The sequence below is a fragment of the Passer montanus genome, unplaced genomic scaffold (genome assembly GCF_014805655.1).
Source record: "Passer montanus isolate IOZ18808 unplaced genomic scaffold, ASM1480565v1 scaffold45, whole genome shotgun sequence".
NCBI lineage: Eukaryota > Metazoa > Chordata > Aves > Passeriformes > Passeridae > Passer > Passer montanus.
This window is the reverse complement of record NW_024369373.1, coordinates 10256508-10269712: the sequence shown is the minus strand read 5'-3', so window position 1 is coordinate 10269712 and position 13205 is coordinate 10256508. Positions and strand designations below refer to the sequence as shown.

General features: G+C 38.8%; 1 protein-coding gene and 1 long non-coding RNA gene across 2 annotated transcripts in view; one reads left to right on the top strand and one right to left on the bottom strand.

Annotated features, from left to right (window-relative positions):
• Positions 1–586: 586 nt before the first annotated feature.
• LOC120508157 lies at positions 587–13094 on the bottom strand. The gene is made up of 4 exons (XR_005628944.1): positions 12941–13094; positions 10167–10297; positions 1564–1698; positions 587–834 (listed from the first exon to the last, which is right to left on the bottom strand). It is a non-coding gene; the product is annotated as an uncharacterized LOC120508157 (long non-coding RNA).
• A 91-nt stretch (positions 13095–13185) lies between these two features.
• CNEP1R1 (CTD nuclear envelope phosphatase 1 regulatory subunit 1) overlaps positions 13186–13205 on the top strand; it is a 6035-nt gene continuing 6015 nt past the window's right edge. The window contains exon 1 of the mRNA XM_039721128.1: positions 13186–13205. This exon is cut by the window's right edge and continues 90 nt beyond it. The gene's annotated coding sequence lies outside the window, so the exon portion shown is untranslated.

The following is a 13205-nucleotide window of genomic DNA, read 5'->3' as shown; positions in this document are numbered from 1 at the left end:
TGGAAAAATCCCCATAAAATTTCAAGATCAGCATTGCTGACATGTTTATATTCAATCTATAAGCAATATTTTAATCTAATATTAAATATTTTGCATGTATTAAGTCCACATATACTTGGTATTTTCATGGAATGTATGTTAAAAATGTTTAAATCTGATATTTGACTGGAATGTATGTAAGTACAAATTAAGGCAGTTCTTCACATTATTTTACTTCACTACTTTTCTAATTATAGTTATTTCAATTTTTTTCTTTAATTTTCCCACTGTTATAATTTCAACTTATAATAGAAGTTAAAGCAGTTGAAAATTAAAAATATCCAATTGCAAGCAAATTCAACATTTAAGAGGCTGATATAAAACTGTTTCAAACTGTCAGTTAACAGACCAGCAATTCACACCCACAATTCCTGGTCAGTGTCTTCACCTTCACCCCTGTAAGGTAAAATGCAGAAATGACTGAGGGATTTTCCATTAATTAAGAGAAATTCCATCCATCCTACCCAACATGCAGAGAAAGCCAGGTCTGATGAGACCTGCCCATTCTAATCTGAGTAATCTGATGAAATTCAAACACAAGCTGAAACTGGGGGCAACTGTGTAAAACACACAACTTTATTCTGTGACTGTTTACAACTTGAATTTAAAATCACAAAGGTGCAGCAGTGACATTCATGAGCATTTGTTTTAAAGGAAAAGCCTTCTTAAAGCTTTCATTTCTCGCAGGTGACAGAGGGTGTGATGTTGGTTACAGGACTTCCACTATTCTCAGTGCTGTCAGTGTCTTCTCAGCTAAAGCTCCCCGTTGCTGCTGCACTGGTTTAACAGGAATGGCTGTGACAAAATATAACAAATACTGTAAGACAGTTGTAGTTTCTGCATTTGCTCATCTTCCCCACATCTGCTTTCATCTAAAAATCAATCCCCTCTTTTATTAGTGAAAGGTTAATTGCCACCTTAATATTTCATTTTACTGTATTATCAAACCTAATGATTTGATATACACTTTTGTGTGTTCCATGTCCTTGTGGTGTCCCACCCTGAAAGGGAAAGTAGCAGGCATAGATGCCCATGGCTGGATAGGAATGACAGAAGTCAGAGGGACCACAAAAACTCACAATGTTTTATTAGTTAATTAATAACTTGGCATGAAAACTTGGTTATTTAGTCCCTTGTAGCATAAACACATGGTGGTGGATTTTTGAGTAAGGGGTAGAGGGAGGGGAAGGGAAGGGAAGGGAAGGGAAGGGAAGGGAAGATGGATTTTCAATATGGAAACAGTACTTTTCAGGCTGACATGGGCTTGAAGAAAAATGGCTGCTTTTTCATTATTTAAATGAAAAGTTATTTAAATAATTATTTAAATGTGGAAACAGTACTTTTCAGGCTGACATGGGCTTGAAGAAAAATGGCTGCTGTTTTCATTATTTAAAGTTCTTTAAATTATTATTTAAATTATTTAAGTTCTCCAGCTAGAATAGATGTGTAGTTCTCAGTATCAGGTTCTAACCAGAAATGATTTACAGTTATTAAACCAAACAGCTACAGGGCTTTGTCACTCACCTAGTGGCAAAAGGGCAGGAGTTCCTCCAAGCTGTGGCCATTTTGCAGGTTGATGTCAAGAACATCCCAGAAGTCCAAATCTTTTAACAGGAGCTAAAAGAAGAGGTGGAGGATTTTCCTTTGCATCTGAGAGTCCTGTTTGGAAATAGTTTTTGTGTTTTGTTGTCAACTGCTTTAAAACAAACAGTAAAATCCACCTTTGTTTGTACAGGACACTCCTTTAACTGTGAAGGTCTAAAACCACCAGGCTTAAGAAATGCCTGAAAACAGGTAACTGAAAGCAGATACAGCAATGAGCACTGCAGCCCAACACTACAAACGCCTTGGCCTCTCTCATTCAGTGCCCTACTTTAAAAGATGTACAGGCACTGAGCTACCAGTCCCAGAGGTATTAACAACAGAGCACGCTGACCTGCAGGGTTACTAATCATAGCATGAGCACACTACAAAGTCAAACTCTCTGATATTAATGTTAACCTGCACACAAGTTAAAACAAGTTAAAACTGACAAATGAAGTGCAGTTGGTATGAACAGTTAAAGCCAAATTTTATTTCATGACAAACAGATGTCATCTGAGGCTGGTTCAAAGCAAGGATTTAATCCATAATGTAGGTCACTAGTTTTGATAGAGTTTGTGCCTAGTATTCATCCAAGGAATCAGACTCAGCACATCAATAGCTGTCAAGAGTGTACATGTAATTTCTTTTTACACCAGTGTTTAATAAAATAAAATAATCAAATTAAGCAGATGCCACAATATTTTTTTTGCTGACTTCCCCATAATTTTCAATCATTAAAGCAGTATTTAATTTACAACAAAACACTATACTCTAATCCTATGCATCCAAGAATATTCATGTTTAAAATCTGAACCGCCCTCACCGTTTCTGCTGCCCTTCTGGTTTCCCCATGAGCTTCAGTAACTCAAAAGAATTGCAACCAACTTGGTAACTGAAAAAGAAAGCTTTGTGGAATGGGAAAAGTTCACAACAGGGGAGGAAAAAAAGCATTCTAAAATAGCCAGGTGTTCACCTCAACCCATACCAACTTCAAACAGATGCAAGGACAGTAGCTGAATCTGATTTCAGACTAAGGACATGAAAGATGAGTTTTATGTTCTTATGCTTTTATAACGTTAGAACGAATTCATTTTTAGATAAAGAATAGTATACTCCCCTACTCTCCAATTCTTTCACATAAAATTTGCTCTGAAAATAGCATGGCTGAGTTCCACTCTTTCAACTATTATTTGATCACTGCCAAATATTTGCAAGTTCAGATTTTTCCACATCTCACCCATCTACTTGATTGCAGTTCAGGTAGTATCTACTATGTTTTGTTCTACTTCTATGAATAAATGTACTGTGGCAAGGGATCAAGTCAGTCATGGAAAAAGAACTAATTACTTTGAAATACAAAGCTGTAAAGAGTGCTGGAAGAAGAGCCCCTGGCAACCTTTCACCCAAGTCAAGGTTTAACCTGAGGAAAGGATGACTAGCCTAAGACAGCAATACTGCCTGGCAGCAGAGGGGGTGAAGGTGTGCTCAAGGTGAGGATGGCAGTGCCTGTCCATGGCCTTACATCCTCATGAGATTGTGTCTTCAGCTTCAGGTGAAGGATGAGTTGGTTCAATAAGTTTGAGTCTAAATAAACAGAAGTGGTAAGCAAGCCTTTAAAAGAAACTAGCAGCACAAGTAGTAGCCTGTAAGAATCTCACTATCCTCTTATCACAAGGGCATAGAAGAATTCTCTGCAGAGTAATTCTACAGACAAAATGACACCAATATTCCAAGTCTATAACTTACATATGTGTTTTGTGGAGACTTTTTTTGAGGTATTCTTCTGAATTTTAAACTTTTAATTAAAATAAGCTTATATTACTGAATCCTGTTAAACCAACAGTTGCATTTTATTTTGATGGATATCACTAACTTAAATGCATTTCTGTGTACAGTGTTACTACAACTTAAATCCTCAACAGCATTAGTAGATGATCAAATACTTTCCAACTGTAACCTGTGAGAGAGCAATTCCCCATTAGGGACATGTGTGTATGTCTTTAGAACTTGTCTAATTTTGTGAAGAATAAGTGCACATACTGCAGGGTGCACATGCCCATTAACAGACACACCAACATTTTATACACAAACTTTTGATCTCTAGTGCCTGTCATTTATTTACAGATTATTTCTTATGTATAAGCAAGCTTAGATCAGATTTAAAAGTTGCTCCAAGTTGTATTTCAGAGGGAAAAAAATTAATACCTTCAATTATCTGGTAGTTACAGGGTCACTTACTGGGTTCAACTCCAACCAATGCAGGTATTTTCCTGCTTGTAACAGAAATCAGTCTCATGTCCAGAGGCACACTGCACATCTCACAGCTCCCATGCTAGGCAGTCACCTGCCAATCAGCTGTCCAGGGTGAAACCCTGGTACACTCAGCAGATCTGTTCCCAAGAGCTTTAACTGTGAGAGCCAGTGCATCCTGACACATGATGATGTGCCACAGAGAACAGAGAGATGGCTTTATCAAACTGGTGTTTGCATCGACTTTGCACTTCTCCAGACAGACAGAAAAATACAGCACAGAGTCTGTGCAATATATCAGAGTGAGATGTTTAAAGCTCAGTATTGACCCAGCCCTCCTGTAGCTGCAGAGGTTAGTTTGATTTAGAGCCAGTATATGAACTCAATTTGAAACATAAATGAAAAGCTGTAAGTTTTCCTTCCCCCTGTCAAATCATTATTGGTCAGTTTTAACTTTAGATCATGAACAAGATAAATATTCCCAATTCTACACAAAGTCTTTCACAAACATCTACACCCAAAATAATAGGATTTGTACAGATTTTTTCTTAATTTCATAATATTTTTAACTGAAGAACAGGGAAGTTACTTGCTCCAGGAGAAATTGCATTTTTGTTACTGTGTTTCTGCTACATGAAAATATGTGAATCTTGTAAATTTACAATAAAAATTTTTGAAACAAATAGAGATAAATCTTGAAACACATTTTTATTTAGTTACATAGAATAAACACAAGAAACTGAAACTATAATTAGGCAATTACTATATAACTTCTATAATTTAATTATTATATTTGAGTTTGTTAAGTGCATTTTATGTCATGTAAGCAGCAATCCAGGACAGACATTGAATCACTACATGTATTATGCATTACTAGAAATTAATTCAGTGAACTATTTCAAAGCTGTCTCATTTTAACTGGGTCAAATTCTGTTACCCAGAAGTGCAATGAATCTGTGTTTAAAATTTAAATGTGTTGAAAGAAATTTAAACTGCAGCTCTGAATGGAAAATATTTTAAGTGACATCGCTCAAAAAACTTAAACTTTCTCTAGATAGAATAATGCAGTCTGATTACAGGGCAAGAAGAACATGCTATGTTGAGCTGTTCAAGAACACCAAACAGTCACTTAACTTCTTGGAGTGCAGGTGTGAGATCTGATTTATGTGAGGTATGTTATTTTCACCTCATGTTCAGGCTTCTGTAAGTGATTGCCTATAATTCTAGAATAATCCCCTGAAGAAAAGAGAAGTTGCTTACATAAAACTAAAAGGCTGTATCACTGTTTCCCATAGCTGGGCTGTTGCCATCTTGTATGTACCAGAAGCCACAAGTACCAAGTCCAATGCTGAGCTGGGAGAAACCCACAGAACAGAGTGTTCTTTGATCAGAAACACCTTCTACAAAAATGGGAGGTATCTGTGATCTCTATTTTAAGCTATGCAGAAAAGAAAGTGTTTGTTACAGTAGGAAGCTGTAATATACATCAGAAGAAGATTTTTAGTTAAAGATTCCTTGATCACATTTTAGTGCTAGAGTGAAAAACTATTAAAATTTATATTTATAATCTGATTTTATCTCATCATCCTAGCATGAGAAATATTCAGCTGAAAGAATATTGTCTATTAGGAACTATTACACTGACATTACTGTAATTTTGTTAGTAGTCTGTTTTTTTACAAAAATACTGAAGATAGCTCAAAAATTAAGACTAGCAATACATATGTTCTGAGGATTGATGCTGAATCCTTTAAGAATCCTTAACATTTAAGAATTTTACTGATAACTTGATTTCAGTCATTTAACTTGGAAGATTACATTTCTTAGCAATGTAAACAAATGAAAGTTACAAATTCCATTTGCTTCACCAACAAAAGTGTTTGTTAACACTGATCCTGAAATTACCAGTGGAATAGTAGACAGTCAAGGAAGAACTAACTTTTTATATTGGAATACACATAAGCACCTCTAAAAGTATCTCATCTACATAATAAAGCCACATATTTGGTTTAAAACAACTGAAAACAAATTAATTTCTCAGCTTTGCTATTTAATTGTTTAAAAAAAAATTAAAAGTCCACTTACGACCTGCTCCAATTATCCCACATGATCTTTGCATTTCAGACACATTAATCCACCCAGCTGAAGCAGCTGTAGTTCTACCTGGATTCCTGTGCCTAAACATTTCAATAGATCACTAAACTGTGATAGTAGCAGAGAATTTCTAACTCTCATTTGAAGAGATTATGTACTACTACACACGTGCAACATTCCATGAACCAGAAGAGAGAATCTCTGGTGTAGTTCCAGTCATATTTCTATCAGAAGGATATATGTCAAATTTGGAAGTCAGTGAAGAGGAAGGGAATTAAATATTGCAAAAGATATTGCCTAGATGCATAAGAAATTTTAAAACTAACTAAAAGTTTTAAGGTGATCCAGAAACATTAAACAGGCATGATCTTCAAACATTATCTACATATTTGCAGGGTCACATTTCTGAACTGGGTTACACCTACCTATGTAATTACCATCTCTGCAACAGAATTAGCCAAACCCTTTAACAGAAACCTACTTTTCTTCCTTGCTGGTGGCAGCAATTACAGTCAGAAGGTGTCTGATTCTTTCTGCATCTGTTGGTAGAACTGTGTGTATAGCTTCCCTCTACAATCACCCCTGGTGTAGTCATCTGCAGCCAACTGGAAAATCAATTAAGGAGCAGCACAGACTGTAAAACTGTACTAGAATGTCACCAAGTTTCACTACTTTACTGCTTAATAATGCTGCTAAAAATTATAAAAATGGTTCCTTAAAGCAAGGGTTCCCCCCCCCCCCCCAATTTTAATTTCCCCTGAGTATATTTCTTAGACATGTAAAAAATGCTAAGAAACATGGCTGGTTAAACTGGGCTGCAAACTTCTCAGAATTATTCTCCTGAGAGCAGCCCATTCATCTATTCCAACCCACAGAACATTACTTTTGTAGCATTCTCTCCTGAATGGTTTTCCATTTTGATGCTGGGACTCAAATCTCACTCCAAAGGAAGGCAGTGCAACTAGGAAAAGCCACCAGACTATAGCCAGACACTAGAGACTAACCAGGAACATCTTTCACCTGTGCAACAAAACATCTTTCATAAATACTTTTAAAGCCATGTTGAAAGAATACCCCCAGTAGATGTACACCAGTGTAGGAGTCATCAGACATGAGCTTGCTTGCCTATCTCCAACAGAAGCCACCTTCCAATTTTTTGGGGATCTGCAAAATCTACACACGGCATACCAAAGGCCAAAAGTACAAGCATATTTATACAGTCCTATTCAGGCGGTATTTGCATAATGAATCTACATCACTACTTGGCTAAGTTACTATTATTATTAGATACTGTTAATTATGATTATTTGCTTAAGTTTCTCTCACCTTGTTTTAAAGGTACAGTGCCTTTTGTAAAGATTTCTACTAGGAAAGATCAGAATATGAGTTTAGGTATAAGACTTTTAAAAGGTAGACTAATCCAAAGTGTTAAACAGATAAAAGAAGCATATTTAATAGATTTTTCACACTACATTTGTTTTGCAAAGAGTGCCGTATCAACTAGAAGTGATGTACTATTTTTCCTCCACCACTCTTCATTAATGAACTCTAGGGAGATGTGAAAAGGTCAGATTTCCTTCTTTGGGTTTGCCTAAATTACTGACTGCCTTACAACACACTTAGAGCAGCTCAGTCAGCTCCTCCTGACAGTGCTTAAATAAGACCTAAAGTGCATGGACATCACAACAGTCACAGCAAAAATTTGCAGTCACAGTGGGACATTTAAATCCAAACTTTCTGCTTACTCAAGATGCTTCTAAAGCTTTTGCTACATCTGTTTTCCCCTTAACTAAAGAGGTACTGAAAGGTATACTGCAGCAAGTGCCTTCATGAAGCACCAGCACTAGAAGTGACTTCTGCATTAAGGGAATAGAAATTTAGCAGAATAAACACCCCCTTTGCATTCCAGCTGGTCCTCAGAGATCAGAGGGGCTGGGTGGGACCAGGTATGATTTCTGATTAGAATCAATTCAGCACTATAGGTCTGGTTGAATTCAATAAGAACTTCCAGGTTCTTATTGATTACAGGTTCATAAATACTAGAGTTTATTGAAGCAACAGGAAAGCAGGTTCAGGATTGCCAGTTATAAGGGCATTAACAATGGGTTTTGTTTTATAAAGGTACTGATAACCTGAGTACAAATAATTAAATATAAAGAATCCATTTAAATTCTGTATTTATATAGACAAAATGTTTTTCCACAGAAGATGATTAACCAAAAACCCCAAGAGAAATTATCTCCCACTTCTCTGGTATAGCTGCAATACTACAGAGAGAAAAGCAAGAGTTTACTTAACAGAGAGATTGCCATGTTATTTCAGGATATGCCCTTCTGGAAGCAGGGTGGAGCTATGTGACCAAAAAAGCTATAATCAGATTTGTGTTCTTGTGGCTATTTTGTTTGTTTTTCATAAGAAGCACTTATTAGGCTGGAAGGAATCCTTGTTATGCAAAAGTAGTATCAACTTTAACCCTACAGGACAAGCAGACAACAGGACAAGACCAAAAAGCTATAATCAGATTTGTGTTCTTGTGGCTATTTTGTTTGTTTTTCATAAGAAGCACTTATTAGGCTGGAAGGAATCCTTGTTATGCAAAAGTAGTATCAACTTCAACCCTATAGGACAAGCAGACAACTGAATGCAAACCCTCACAGCAGTTGCTGTGAATAGGATCTCAAGCTGAACAAACAAATGCCCAAAATGATGGCAGGAAACAACAAGAAATACAGCAAGCAACACAGCATATCCTAGCAAGCCAGCAGTGTACATGGCTCATCATTTCAAAAGCCAACAATCCTCCTACTCCTGTGTCTGGCACAAAGCAGGCTGTGAGCAGAGCAGCTCAAACAAGTGATTAGATGCCAGCTCTCAGAAGCTGCCACAGGAATGCAGCTGTTTCAGCACCACAACCTGTCCCACTGTGCTCTGCACCCATCACAGCTGGAGAGAGCACCTCAGGGTGCCACCCAGAGGTGGCAGCTGCCAGCCAGGAGGGAGATGGGGATATACCCACGGGGAATGACCAGGCACACAGGAACAGTGGCCCCAGCACCTCGCAAGGTTTGCCTGCCCACAGCACAGATTCCACACCACTACCTCCAAAAGAAATGAAACAAATCCAGCTTCCAGTCTTGGCTTCTCCACCTCATTAGTAACAAACAGTTTGGTTTTCCTATGAGCCTGTATTGTTGTGGTCTAATGTTTTTGGCACAAATCTAAGATTTCAAAGAAAAACGTCCTGGTTCTAAACACTTAGCTTTCAACCTGAGAGTCAGTAAAAGAAGTTGTCACTCTATTATCATACCAGGAGTGACATTTAAGGACCAAAGCAGCCCTGAAAACAAGGCAAAATCAGGCAAATACACCTGTTCCCTGACAGCTTTTAGAAAACCAAATACAATGTGTAGGAGAATATAGGGATTAAGAGGCTGAGAAAACACTACTGGGGAATTAAATGGGAAGGACTAGAAAATGGAAAAGCTGAATAAATATGGTTCAAGACTGAGCAAGAATCCATATCCTATTTTTAAAAAGTGACTAAAAAGTGAACAAGAAGTTGATGAGGGAGTTTCTTGTGCTAAGTGTAAGCCAATTTGGGAGAAAATAAATTCCCTTACATTCCAGCTGGTCCTCCATTATCAGAGGGGCTGGGGGTGGCTGGGCCTAATTTCTGAGTAAAAGCCAATTCAGCACAGTAGGTAAATGCAGAGCCAGTTCAGCACTACAAGTTCAGCCACATTCCATAAGAACTGATTCACAAATAGCAAATTTTTGAAGCAGCAGAAATGCAGATTCTTATTGGATTGCTGGATTCGATTTCTTGCTCAGAAACTGATGTGCCTCTAGTGTTACAGCTGTGTAAAGAAGAACAATAATCTAAATAAAAGATTAAGTTATCCTGAATAAAAGAAGCCTGTCTTCTGAACTGTTAGATGGGATATGATGGCGCAGTTTTACCACACCTGCTGTAAGTATCTAAAATGATAAAAAATTCTCACTCCAGGTGCAGAAAAAGAGCAGAGGAACACAAATTAGCTTGACAGTCTACCAAAATTCAAACCGTTTATATTATCTCAAGACATAACTTATCATGTTCAATGTGGCAGAACAAGTTTCATACTACACTTCTAAGAAGTGAAAATGAATCTTCTATTATATCAAGCCACACACAATCCATATTTCTACACTATACTTACATTGTGTAGAGATGATTCTCTGGACTTCGTTCAGATGTCTAGCAAAAGGCATTCTCTTTTCTACAGAATATGCATCTATTTGATGAAGCTCATCTTCCAGGATAAACTTTAAAATGTATTCTATTGGCCTGCTACAAAAAAAAAAAGAAAAAAAAAAAGTTACCAAATATTCTGATCAGTTTTTTTGTTGTTGTTGTCTAAACCAAGAAAGTCCTGAGTATGGACCCTCTTACAGAAAAACCCCAGCAGTACTGTAGGTAAGTAAAAGACTCCACAGGGAAAACTAGATGTAATGAAGAAAAAAAGGACAGTCTCTTGATAAGATTTTAAGCTTTAAGCTTCCAAATCTACTCAAAAAATGAATATAAAGCATGTAAACACTATCATTGTATCACTAAATGCAATTTAGGATTATACTCTTCAAACTTACTTCAGTAAACAGATTTATAAAAATACAGGTTGAGTAAATGCAAGAAGACTGAATATGTAACAGTCTCAAACATTACCATGGTATCTCTGAAGTAACACTTTGCCTCAAGAGGGAAGGATTGTTCAGAGGAAAATGAGTATGAGAAAGGATAAGTAGACTAAAAAATGCAGACGGCTGGAAAAGCAAAGTAAGAAACAAGTGACCCATCCTAATTATCTCTGGTAGCAGATGCTGCCAACAGATGCTCACATTATGCTCCAAGTACAGCTGTGAGAATCAGAAAACAGATACCAAAGACAGTAAACTCAGAAAGATGCATTCCTCACACCTCAAGAAGAGATATTTGAGACAGCACTCTAAACTGACAAAGCATGGTTCTTCCCACCACCTCTGCCTTGTGAAGCAATCCAAGTGTACACCCAGCCCTTTTGCTTAGGCTGTTAATTTTCAGGCTTCACACATGTTGGCAGAAAAAGATATCAAGGGTTACTAACAGATGCACTAACCCTAAGAAACAGTTTATTTAAGTCATAGCTGTGTGCGATGACAGTTACATTGCCTTGCCTCATTTATCTTGGCTAGTCAACAGAGTTGTACAGTAAACAGTAAAAGTTATTTGGGGGGAAAAAAAACCTCAAACATTTTATAACAGTCCAAGAAGTTTTACACTAGAAACAATAAAGGAATTATAATTCACTTAGGTATCTCAAGGGTTATAGATCTTGGAATTTTTTTCCTGATGTAGGTTCAGCCTCTAAAAGTGTCACAAATCATTGAAGTTTGAATAAAAACCAGCTTTATGATATCTGTATATGTTCAATGTAAACCTAATAGCTGGAGCAATGTAAAAGACCAGAGGAGATCAGCACATCAGCAAGCTCACATAAATATAAATAGCTTAATGCAAATAACAACTTTCTGACCCTTTCAGGATGCTGGAAATCTCCAAGGGCTATGCAGAGAACTCACTTTTTCAGAGCAGTATCCAGTTTCCTGGGGTCTGATTAATTTAAGGTTCTACAAACTGCAAGAGTACAGTTGTAGAAAGGAAGAAAACATCTCCTTCCCATACTCCAGTCTTTGATTCACTGGAACTCCAGTGCTAATATCTGCTATAGTCTGTCAACAGCCAGAAAAAACACCACTGAGGTGCTCTGCCTTTCCACACGGAAGATACAATTCCAACCACCACCAGTACTGTGTTTCTTCTATTTGTTACACTGGGAAAATTGGAATAAACGAAGTAGGCAAAACTATAATAGGCTGGACTCAAACACTCTTAAGAAAATAATAGGCCATCATTTACATTCAGTGAGATATCACCAATGCAAAAGTAATGTATGAATTTCTAGAATACACAATTTTTTGTAATTACACTTAAACCAATGAGAGCAAAATTACTATAAATCATATTTTCATGACTTTCTAGGTTCTTTTTAAAGAACAGAAGGAGAAAAATTAGACCACATCCCAACCCTGAGAGCACAGCAGCATCTCTGCTTTAAGCAACACAAAATTCTTACTGGACTACAAAACACAGTCCAGGCTCCAGTACCAGTTAGCTGAAAACAGATGGCAGTGCAGAGAGCCCGGGTCCCTGGAGAGCTCGCTAATCGAGTCACTCAGTAACTCAGAAAGCTTTCATTTAGCGAACAGACCAGAGCAGTCACCTCTGCAGCCCAGCTGGGCCAGCAGCAGGCAGGGCTGTGGGATCACCATGGCTGATCCCTGCATGTCCCACGGGACACTAACAACCGGCAAAGACACCCAGCCTTTCAGCGCTGCTTTTGGCTGACCATTATTTCGACATTCGCCATCCAGGATCGCGTTGCGATGGCTGTGGCTGGAGCACAGCCGGGCCTGGGCTCGGGCACAGCAGGGCCACCACCGCTGCTGCTGTCCCTCTGGTGCCACACCGCTCCTGCGGCAGCAGCCCAAGGGCTGCGGGTAAGGGGTGATGTGTGGAAACACCTCACACCCCTTCGAACAGAGATACAGGCCCATACCCAGAGACAGATGGTCTTCGTGCCCCAGTGCCGTCCTCTGCACAGTAACCCCGATGAATTTAATTGCCCTTGTAGGATATTCAGCCTACTGCTCGTGTCTGTGGCTTGCAACAGCTTTGCCCGGCCCTACAGAGGAGATCCCGGGTCAGTCTTGCTGGACCTGTTTTCAAAAGCAGCGTTTAAACCTGTGCACTGCAGTGGCTCTCACAAGCGGCTGGGCGAGCAGCCCGGCCGTGCCGGAGCGCTGGCTGCTGCCTGCCAGTGGGGGATGGAGAAAAGCCCCGAATGAGCAAGTGTAGGGGCTGACCCTGCGCTGTCTTGAAGGAAAAATATTGTACCTTCTTTTCTAGCTTTTATTTTCTGCCGAGACACGTATATTGAACAGCCGTCTCAAGTGTCGTGAGGATGTTAGGACTCGCAAAAAACCGCGATGCTGCTGTTTAATAAATAAAGTCCGACACAGCCGCCCGACAACACCCCAGAGCCGGCCGAGCCGCGCCCCTTGGCTGCCGGTAGCCAATGCGAGGCGCGCTTGCTGCGGGCGGCGCGGCGGGCGAGTCGCGCGGGGCGTTGTTGCGGGGCCGGGCCGGCGGGGCGGTGCGC